Source organism: Salvelinus namaycush, chromosome 3, assembly GCF_016432855.1.
Source record: "Salvelinus namaycush isolate Seneca chromosome 3, SaNama_1.0, whole genome shotgun sequence".
In the NCBI taxonomy this organism is placed as follows: Eukaryota; Metazoa; Chordata; class Actinopteri; order Salmoniformes; family Salmonidae; genus Salvelinus; species Salvelinus namaycush.
Window position 1 is genome coordinate 90594995 of NC_052309.1, and position 9825 is coordinate 90604819.

Genomic DNA, 9825 nt, shown 5'->3' on the forward strand with positions numbered 1-9825 from the left:
AATGGTTCTGTTCCGGAACAGTATGGATCACTTTCGTTCCAGGTTCTGTTTCTGCTACTTGAAAAATGACGTTATTTTCCGTCTTTTCAGTTCTGTTCCCTGAACCGGTTCCAACCCGTAATGAGGAATCAGCTCCGTTCTCCTGGTTCTAGATAACACGGTAACCATGTCTCCCTACACAGGAGTCTGTTACCAGTCAGGGGGAGGGTTTCTAAAAAAGATGTGTTGTGAACGTGGTACCTCAGTCCTCTTGATGACCCAGACTCACACCACTCATAGAACAACCAGCAAAGTGTTCATTAACGCAGATAAAATACCAGCGGAGGCTGGTGGGAGGAGCTATAGGAGGACAGGCTTATTGTAATTGCTGACATGGAATTAATGGAATGGTATCAAATGGAAACCACCTGTTTGACTCCATTCCATAATTCCATTCCAGCCATTACAATGAGCCTGTCCTCCTATAGCTCCTCCCACCAGCCTCCTCTGGAGAATACAGACAGTCAAACGTAGATATTTCAATGGTCACTGTGGAGGGTTGTCAAGAGAAATAACATGCCACGTTAGCTACGAGGCTTTCAGGGCAACTCACCCCCAGACAGACAGACCGGAGGCCCAGGGCCAGCTTGACTGCAGGCCAATGGGCAAAAGTACCAGACTGATAGATGGGCAAAAGTACCCATTATCCACCCTTCTCCTGTACTGTGCCCTCATATTCCCAGTCATGGACTTTTAAACATGGAGCTGATGTAAACACTGGCTTGAGGGAGTTTGAGTTTCCACCATTGTTGAATCAATGCGTGCGAGAAAGAACGCAAGAGAAGTGCACACTTCGGGAGAAGGATGGAGAATCGGGACAGAGCCAGCCAGAACAAACAAGACAAATGGGGGAGTAAATTGACGAGCGGCCGGGCAGCGGGCGGGTGTGTTCAGGCTCTGAGCCTGAGGAGTTCAGTCTGAGTTAGTTTCTCCCGCCCCGCCTCACACCGTCCAGTTGGTAGCTGGTACAGCGACGTTGTCAAAAGGCAATATTTCAGTTTCCTTTCCCAAGGTATTGGTTCCTTTGTTCTTTTACTGCTGTATAAAACAGAAAGACAGAAGACGGGAGTAACCGCAGCCAGACGGTGGATTGGGGTCAGTCTGGTGGAGGCAGGGAGGGAGAGAGGAGGGACGGTTTACTCCAGCACCACAGTGCCTCCTGCTGTCTCCAGGGCCGTCTTCAGCTTCTCCGCCTCCTCTTTGGACACATTGGCTCTGATCTCCTGGGGGAGGGACTCAACCAACTTCTTAGCCTGGTAGAGGACAGAGGAGATCAGTGATCTACAGCAACAATAACACAAAGCAACCAACTTCTTAGCCTGGTAGAGGACAGAGGATCTATAGTAACATTAACACAAAGCAACCAACTTCTTAGCCTGGTAGAGGACAGAGGAGGTCAGTGATCTACAGTAACAATAACACAAAGCAACCAACTTCTTAGCCTGGTAGAGGACAGAGGAGGTCAGTGATCTACAGTAACAATAACACAAAGCAACCAACTTCTTAACCTGGTAGAGGACAGAGGATCTATAGTAACATTAACACAAAGCAACCAACTTCTTAACCTGGTAGAGGACAGAGGATCTATAGTAACATTAACACAAAGCAACCAACTTCTTAACCTGGTAGAGGACAGAGGATCTATAGTAACATTAACACAAAGCAACCTCCTAGACGGACGTGATTGTATGTCTTTCAGAGTAAGAAACAGAAGGAGGATTATACAGAGAGAACAGAGAAGTCAACCAACCTCTTAACCTACTATATACATAAAGAGAGCAGTACCAGAGTGAAAGACCTCCAACCCAAAGCTATCCTATGTCTCAGACTGATTTGACTCTGTGTCCTTTAAGCGTGGACACTGGAGCGTGTGTGGCCAGAGACGGAATGGACAAATGATTACAGAGACAGGAAAGAACTAAAGAATGATTGTCTGGCTGTGACATCACACAGAGGAAAACAGGAAGACCATCTGACCTGCACCAGGTTCAAGCCTTGGATGCAGTTCTTCACTTCTTTTATGAGTTTCACTTTCTCTGCTGCCTTCAGTTCTGTCAGTTTCACTGTGAAGTGTGTCTTCTCTTTCTTGACTGGTACCATGTCCTCTTCCACTGCCTATCGGAGCAGAATGAATACAATGCGAGGTTAGAACATGTTCTATCTATGCTCTGAGGACACTACATGACATGTTTGTGTGTAAAGTCAAGCAGAACGATTGCATTGCAGTAAAGAGGCTTACATTGGGCATTGAAACTAAACGAGGTTAAAGCATTTATAGATAGAAGGCCAATGAGCTCTGCAGGGGTACCTCCTAGATCAAGTCATGTAGGGTGGGTTAAGGGGGAACCACGGGGCATCGCGTAAGGGGGAACCACGGGGCATCGCGTAAGGGGGAACCACGGGGCATCGCGTAAGGGGGAACCACGGGGCATCACAAGGGGGAACCACGGGGCATCACGTAAGGGGGAACCACGGGGCATCACATAAGGGGGAACCACGGGGCATCACATAAGGGGGAACCACGGGGCATCGCGTAAGGGGGAACCACGGGGCATCGCGTAAGGGGTAACCACGGGGCATCGCGTAAGGGGTAACCACGGGGCATCGCGTAAGGGGTAACCACGGGGCATCGCGTAAGGGGTAACCACGGGGCATCGCGTAAGGGGTAACCACGGGGCATCGCGTAAGGGGTAACCACGGGGCATCGCGTAAGGGATCGCGTAAGGGGTAACCACGGGGCATCGCGTAAGGGGTAACCACGGGGCATCGCGTAAGGGGTAACCACGGGGCATCGCGTAAGGGGTAACCACGGGGCATCGCGTAAGGGGGAACTACGGGGCATCGCGTAAGGGGGAACCACGGGGCATCGCGTAAGGGGTAACCACGGGGCATCGCGTAAGGGGGAACCACGGGGCATCGCGTAAGGGGTAACCACGGGGCATCGCGTAAGGGGGAACCACGGGGCATCGCGTAAGGGGGAACCACGGGGCATCGCGTAAGGGGGAACCACGGGGCATCGCGTAAGGGGGAACCACGAGGCATCGCGTAAGGGGGAACCACGGGGCATCGCGTAAGGGGGAACCACGGGGCATCGCGTAAGGGGTAACCACGGGGCATCGCGTAAGGGGTAACCACGGGGCATCGCGTAAGGGGTAACCACGGGGCATCGCGTAAGGGGTAACCACGGGGCATCGCGTAAGGGGGAATCACGGGGCATCGCGTAAGGGGGAACTACGGGGCATCGCGTAAGGGGGAACCACGGGGCATCGCGTAAGGGGTAACCACGGGGCATCGCGTAAGGGGGAACCACGGGGCATCGCGTAAGGGGGAACCACGGGGCATCGCGTAAGGGGGAACCACGAGGCATCGCGTAAGGGGGAACCACGGGGCATCGCGTAAGGGGGAACCACGGGGCATCGCGTAAGGGGGAACCACGGGGCATCGCGTAAGGGGGAACCACGGGGCATCGCGTAAGGGGGAACCACGGGGCATCGCGTAAGGGGGAACCACGGGGCATCGCGTAAGGGGGAACCACGGGGCATCGCGTAAGGGGGAACCACGGGGCATCGCGTAAGGGGGAACCACGGGGCATCGCGTAAGGGGGAACCACGGGGCATCGCGTAAGGGGGAACCACGGGGCATCGCGTAAGGGGGAACCACGGGGCATCGCGTAAGGGGGAACCACGGGGCATCGCGTAAGGGGTAACAACGGGGCATCACGTAAGGGGGAACCACGGGGCATCATGTAAGGGGTAACCACGGGGCATCATGTAAGGGGTAACAACGGGGCATCACGTAAGGGGTAACCACGGGGCATCATGTAAGGGTGGGCTAACCAATACAGGTAAAGAAGCTTGATAAACGTATTGAATAAAAACACAGAAACACACTGAAACAATCCCTGTCTTACCAGAGCTGCAGGTGCTGCTGCTGCAGTCATGGCTCCCATTGGCATCATCCCAACATCCTGGATATTCAGGGTTTTCTGGGACAAAAATTACACATACTGTATTGAGAAGTCATTGAGCAAGTCAAATGTTACTCATCACATGCTTCTTAAACAGCAGGTGTCGACCATCAGTGATATGCTTACTACAGTCCTTCACAACAATACAGAGAGAAAGAGAATAGAGAAATAGAAAAATACACAATGAGTAATGATAACATGGCTTTATACACGGGCTACCAATACATATAACTAGGAACAAAGTGGCAGATAATAAACAGTAGCAGCAGCGTTGGGGAGGCAGGTAGTCTAGTCGTTAGAGCGTTGGACCTGTAACCAAAAGGTTGCAAGATCGAATCCCCGAGCTGACAAGGCAGTTAACCCACTGTTCCTAGGCCGTCATTGAAAATAAGAATGTGTTCTTAACTGACTTGCCTAGTTAAATAAAAGCTAAATAAAAAAATACATTAACTGTATGATTTGTTTCCACAGGCAGGAGCTCTGTAGAATATATATATATATTTTTAAATGTGATTAAAAGAGTTGGTGCAAAAAGGGTCAATGCAGATAGGGTAGCTATCTGGGTATCTATTGAACTGACTAACTGTTTAGCAGTCTGATGGCTTGGGGGTAGAAGTTGTTCAGGGTCCTGTTGGTTCCAGACTTAGTGCATCGGTACCACTTCCCGTGCGATAGCAGAGAGAACAGTCTATGACTTGGGGGTAGAAGCTGTTCAGGGTCGTGTTGGTTCCAGACCTGGTGCATCGGTACCGCTTCCCGTGCGATAGCAGAGAGAACAGTCTATGACTTGGGGGTAGAAGCTGTTCAGGGTCGTGTTGGTTCCAGACCTGGTGCATCGGTACCGCTTCCCGTGCGATAGCAGAGAGAAGAGCTATGACTTAGGTGGGGGGAGTCTTTGATTATTTTTAGGGCCTTCCTCTGACACCACCTGTTATAGAGGTCCTGGATGGCAGGGAACTCTTACGGTCAGATGTCAAGCAGTTGCCGTACCAGGCGGTGATGCAGCCAGTCAAGATGCTCTCAATGGTGCAGCTGTAGAACCTTTTGAGGGTCTGAGGGCCCATGCCAAATCTTTTCAGACTCATGAGGGGGAAGAGGCGTGGTCATGTCCTCTTCACAACTGTGTTGGTGTGTGTGGACCATGATCTTTAGTGATGCAGAGGAACTTGAAGCTCTCGACCCGCTCCACTACAGCCCCGTCGATGTGAATGGGGGAGTGATCAGCCCTCCGTTTTCTGTAGTCCACGATCAGCTTCTTTGTCTTGCTGACGCCGAGGCAGATGTTGTCGTCCTGGCACCACACTGCCAGGTCTCTGCTGGAGAGCCAGTACTGCATGCATCAACACTTTGTTCATTTGCACAACGTCTTTCATCCACATTCATCTGTAAATTTCCAAACTCATCAAAAATGACATTTGGTATCGCCTAGTTGGTCTGCTATTACTTGTGCTAATTTTGTTAGCATTCTGGTAATAGACACCCAACGGGTGTTTTTGCGGGTGTTTTTGGCGCCTCCCTGTGTCCTACGCCGGTATTACTGTAAATCCCAGGGTGAGAGAAGGACGGTATGACCATATGAAAAGCTGGATACCGTCCAACCCTAGTGTGGACTGCAATAGAGATTGCATCATCTTTGGATCTGTTGGGGCGGTTTACAAATTGGAGTTGTCCAGGGTGTCTGAGATGATGGTGTTGATGTGAACCATGACCAGCCTTTCAAAGCACTTCATGGCTACAGATGGGAGTGATACAGGGCGATAGTCATTTACACAGGTTACCTTTGGCGTTCTTGGGCACAGGGACTATGGTGGCCTGCTTAAAACATGTAGGTATTACATACTAGGTCATGGAGAGGTTGAAAATGTCAGTGAAGACACTTGCCAGCTGGTCAGTGCATGCTCTGCGTACCAGCTGTTCCGGACGACTGTGAAAGTTAACCTGTTTGAAGGTCTTACGCATGTCGCCTACAGAGAGCATGATCACAGTCGTCCGGAACAGCTGGTGCTCTCATGCATGGTTCAGTGTTGCTTACCTCGAAGCTTAGCTCGTCTGGTAGGCTTGCGGCAAGGTTTCCCTTTGTAATCCGTGATAGTTTGTAAGCCCTACCACATCCGACGAGCGTCAGAGCTGGCGTAGTAGGATTCGATTTTAGTCCTGTATTGACGCTTTGCCTTTAGCTCAGTGTGGATGTTGCCTGTCATCCATGGCTTCTGGTTGGGATATGTACATACGGTCACTGTGGGGACGACATCGTCAGTGCACTTATTAATGAAGCCGGTGACTGATGTGGTAAACTTCTCAATGCCATAGGATGAATCCCGGAACATATTCCAGTCTGGGCTAGTGAAACAGTCCTGTAGCTTAGCATCCGCTTCATGGGACCACTTCTGTATTGAGCGCATCACTGGGTACTTCCTGTTTGAGTTTTTGCTTGTAAGCAGGAATCAGGAGGATAGAGTTATGGTCAGATTTGCCAAATGGAGGGTGAGGGAGAGCCTGTTGGTGGAGTAAAGGTGGTCTGGAGTTTTGTCTCCTTGAATTTCCGATGTAATAGTTGGACAAATTAAGTTGTAGCCTATTGTACAGGTAGCAGGTAGCCTAGCAGTTAACAGTGCTGGACCAGTAACCGAAAGGTCGCTGGTTCGAATCCCCGAGCAGACTACGTGAAAAATCTACCGACGTGCCCTTGAACAAGGCACTTAACCCTAATTGCTCCTGTAAGTCGCTCTGGATAACGTCAAGTAAATTAAAAAACATATGTAATGTCAGATTTGCCTAATTATACTCAAGTACAGATCAATGTGCTATGTACTATGTGTTATATATAGGCCAATGTGCTATATTCCAGGCTATGTACTATCTGTTATATATGTACTATGTGTTATATAAAGGCCAAGATGCTATATTCCAGGCTATGTACTGTCTGTTATATATAGGACAATATGCTATATTCCAGGCTAAGTACTGTGTTATGGCTAAGTACTATGTGTTATATAAAGGCCAAGATGCTATATTCCAGGCTATGTGTTATATATAGGACAATGTGCTATGGCTATGTACTGTGTCTTATATATAGGCCAATGTGCTATAATTTATGGCACTTACTGTGTGGCACTGGATACGAGCGTCTGCTAAATGACTCAAATGTACATGTCTCCTTATGTTAATCTACACAGTCTACATGTTGCAGTTCCATACCTTGAGGAGCTCATTGAGGTCTGACACCTCTAACAAGGTGAGGCTGGTGATGTCGTGTACCAGCTGGGTGATTTTGGGGGGGTACGCTTTGGGGGCTCCATCCAGAGGGGGGGTGGCGATGACATCAGAAAGGCTGGCTGGGCTGGTCCCGAGTGCTCGGAGGACACATAGCGTTGGTGTCTGGAGCTCCTGCCTGTGGAAACAAATCATACAGTTTATTTTATTGAACTATTATTTTATTTAACCTTTAGTTAACAGGCAGGTCAGTTAAGAACAAATTCTTATTTATTTGAACCAGGCATCTTGCACTGAGATGCAGTGTCTTAGACCACTGTGCCACTTGGGAGCAGAGACTTATGTATCATTACTGAGACTTATGTATCATTCAATTAGAGGACGACCGATTAATCGGAATGGCCGATTAATTAGGGCCGATTTCAAGTTCATAACAATCAGTAATCCGCATTTTTGGTCGCCGATTATGGCCGATTACATTGCACTCCGAGGAAACTGCGTGGCAGGCTGACCACCTGTTACGCGAGTGCAGCAAGGAGCCATGGTAAGTTCCTAGCATTAAACGTATCTTATAAAAAAAACAATCAATCTTCACATAATCACTAGTTAACTACACATGGTTGATGATGTTACTAGTTTAACTAGCTTGTCCTGCATTGCATATAATCGATGCGGTGCCTGTTAATTTATCATCGAATCACAGCCTACTTCAACTTTGCCAAACGGGTGATTTAACAAGCGCATTCGCAAAAAAAGCACTGTCGTTACACCAATGTGTACCCCACCATAAACATCAATGCCTTTCTTAAAATCAATACACAAGTATATATTTTTAAACCTGCATATTTAGTTAATATTCCCTGCTAACATGATTTTTTTTTAACTCAGGAAATTGTGTCACTTCTCTTGCATTCTGTGCAAGCAGAGTCAGGGTATATGCAGCAGGTTGGGCCGCCTGGCTCGTTGCGAACTGTGTGAAGACCATTTCTTCCTAACAAAGACCGTAATTAATTTGCCAGAATTTTAGATAATTATGACATAACATTGAAGGTTGTGCAATGTAACCGCAATATGTAGACTTATGGATGCCACCCGTTAGATAAAATACGGAACGGTTCCGTATTTCACTGAAAGAATAAACGTTTTGTTTTCTAAATGAGTTTCCGGATTTTACCAAATTAATGCCCTAGGGCTCTTATTTCTGTGCGTTTATTATATTATAAATAAGTCTATGATTTGATATTTGATAGCGCAGTCTGACTGAGCGGGTGGTAGGCAGCAGCAGGCTCGTAAGCATTCATTCAAACAGCACTTTCCTGCATTTGCCAGCACCTCTTCGCTGTGCTTCAAGCATTGAGCTGTTTATGACTTCAAGCCTATCAACTCCCGAGATTAGGCTGGCAATACTATAGTGCCTATAAGAACATCCAATAGTCAAGGTATATGAAATACAAATGGTATAGAGAGAAATAGTCCTATATTTCCTATAATAACTACAACCTAAAACTTCTTACCTGGGAATATTGAAGACTCATGTTAAAAGGAACCACCAGCTTTCATATGTTCTCATGTTCTGAGCAAGGAACTTAAACGTTAGCTTTCTTACATGGCACATATTGCACTTTTACTTTCTTCTCCAACACTGTGTTTTTGCATTATTTAAACCAAATTGAACATGTTTCATTATTTATTTGAGACTAAATTTATTTTGTTTATGTATTAAGTTAAAATTTAAAAAAAGTGTTCATTCAATATTGTTGTAATTGTCATTATTACAAATATATATATAAAAATTTGCCGATTAATCGGTATCGGCTTCCTTTGCTCCTCCAATAATCGGTATCGCCCTTGAAAAATCATAATCGGTCGACCTCTACATTCAATCCAGTGTTTCCTCTATAGAGCGTGCAACCCGTCCACCTAAGATAGTCTTTGCGTTTCTATTGGTGCAAATTAACTTACAACTATGCACTAATGAATTAGATTTAGGCTCCTGGATGTTGCCTTTAGGGGCCTTTTGAGTCCCATCTTGAAAAACCTCTAGGCCTATGGGGAATGACTGATTCAATGTTGTCACTAGATCTCTCAAAGATTCTTCAAATCCACACACCAGCTTGTAATCTAGCAGTAGCTAGTAAGCTACTATTCCTCATCCTGATTTCCCGCCTGGTTCAGTTGGGAAAGGGAATACCTAGTCAGTTGCACACTGAATGCATTCAACCAAAATGTGTCTTCCGCATTTAACCCAACCCTCTGAATCAGTTGTACAACTGCCACAGTAAGGTTTGACAAGATCATTACACAATGGTGAAAATCTATACAAATCACCAATCACAACCAGGAGGGAAGCTCTAGCAAGGTACAGGATATGACATCCCTTTGTCAAAGTTAAACACAAATGCCATACAAGAAACACATGACCTTGACTGGCACATCTCATAAGGAAGGAACAGGGTGCATTGGGTTCATGGAACTGTCTAACGTTATTTACTGCTAACTGAGCCTACTCGCTCTAGATTACAAGTTAGTTAGTGGTTTTGCAACACAATCCCGTGACAAGATAGATAGTTTTCTTTCACTTAAGTCCTGTACCAAAACGACCCCCC

General features: G+C 47.1%; 1 pseudogene; it reads right to left on the reverse strand.

The window, feature by feature from the left end:
- Positions 1-393: 393 nt before the first annotated feature.
- The window catches only part of LOC120042096, a 9935-nt pseudogene continuing 503 nt past the window's right edge, over positions 394-9825 (reverse strand).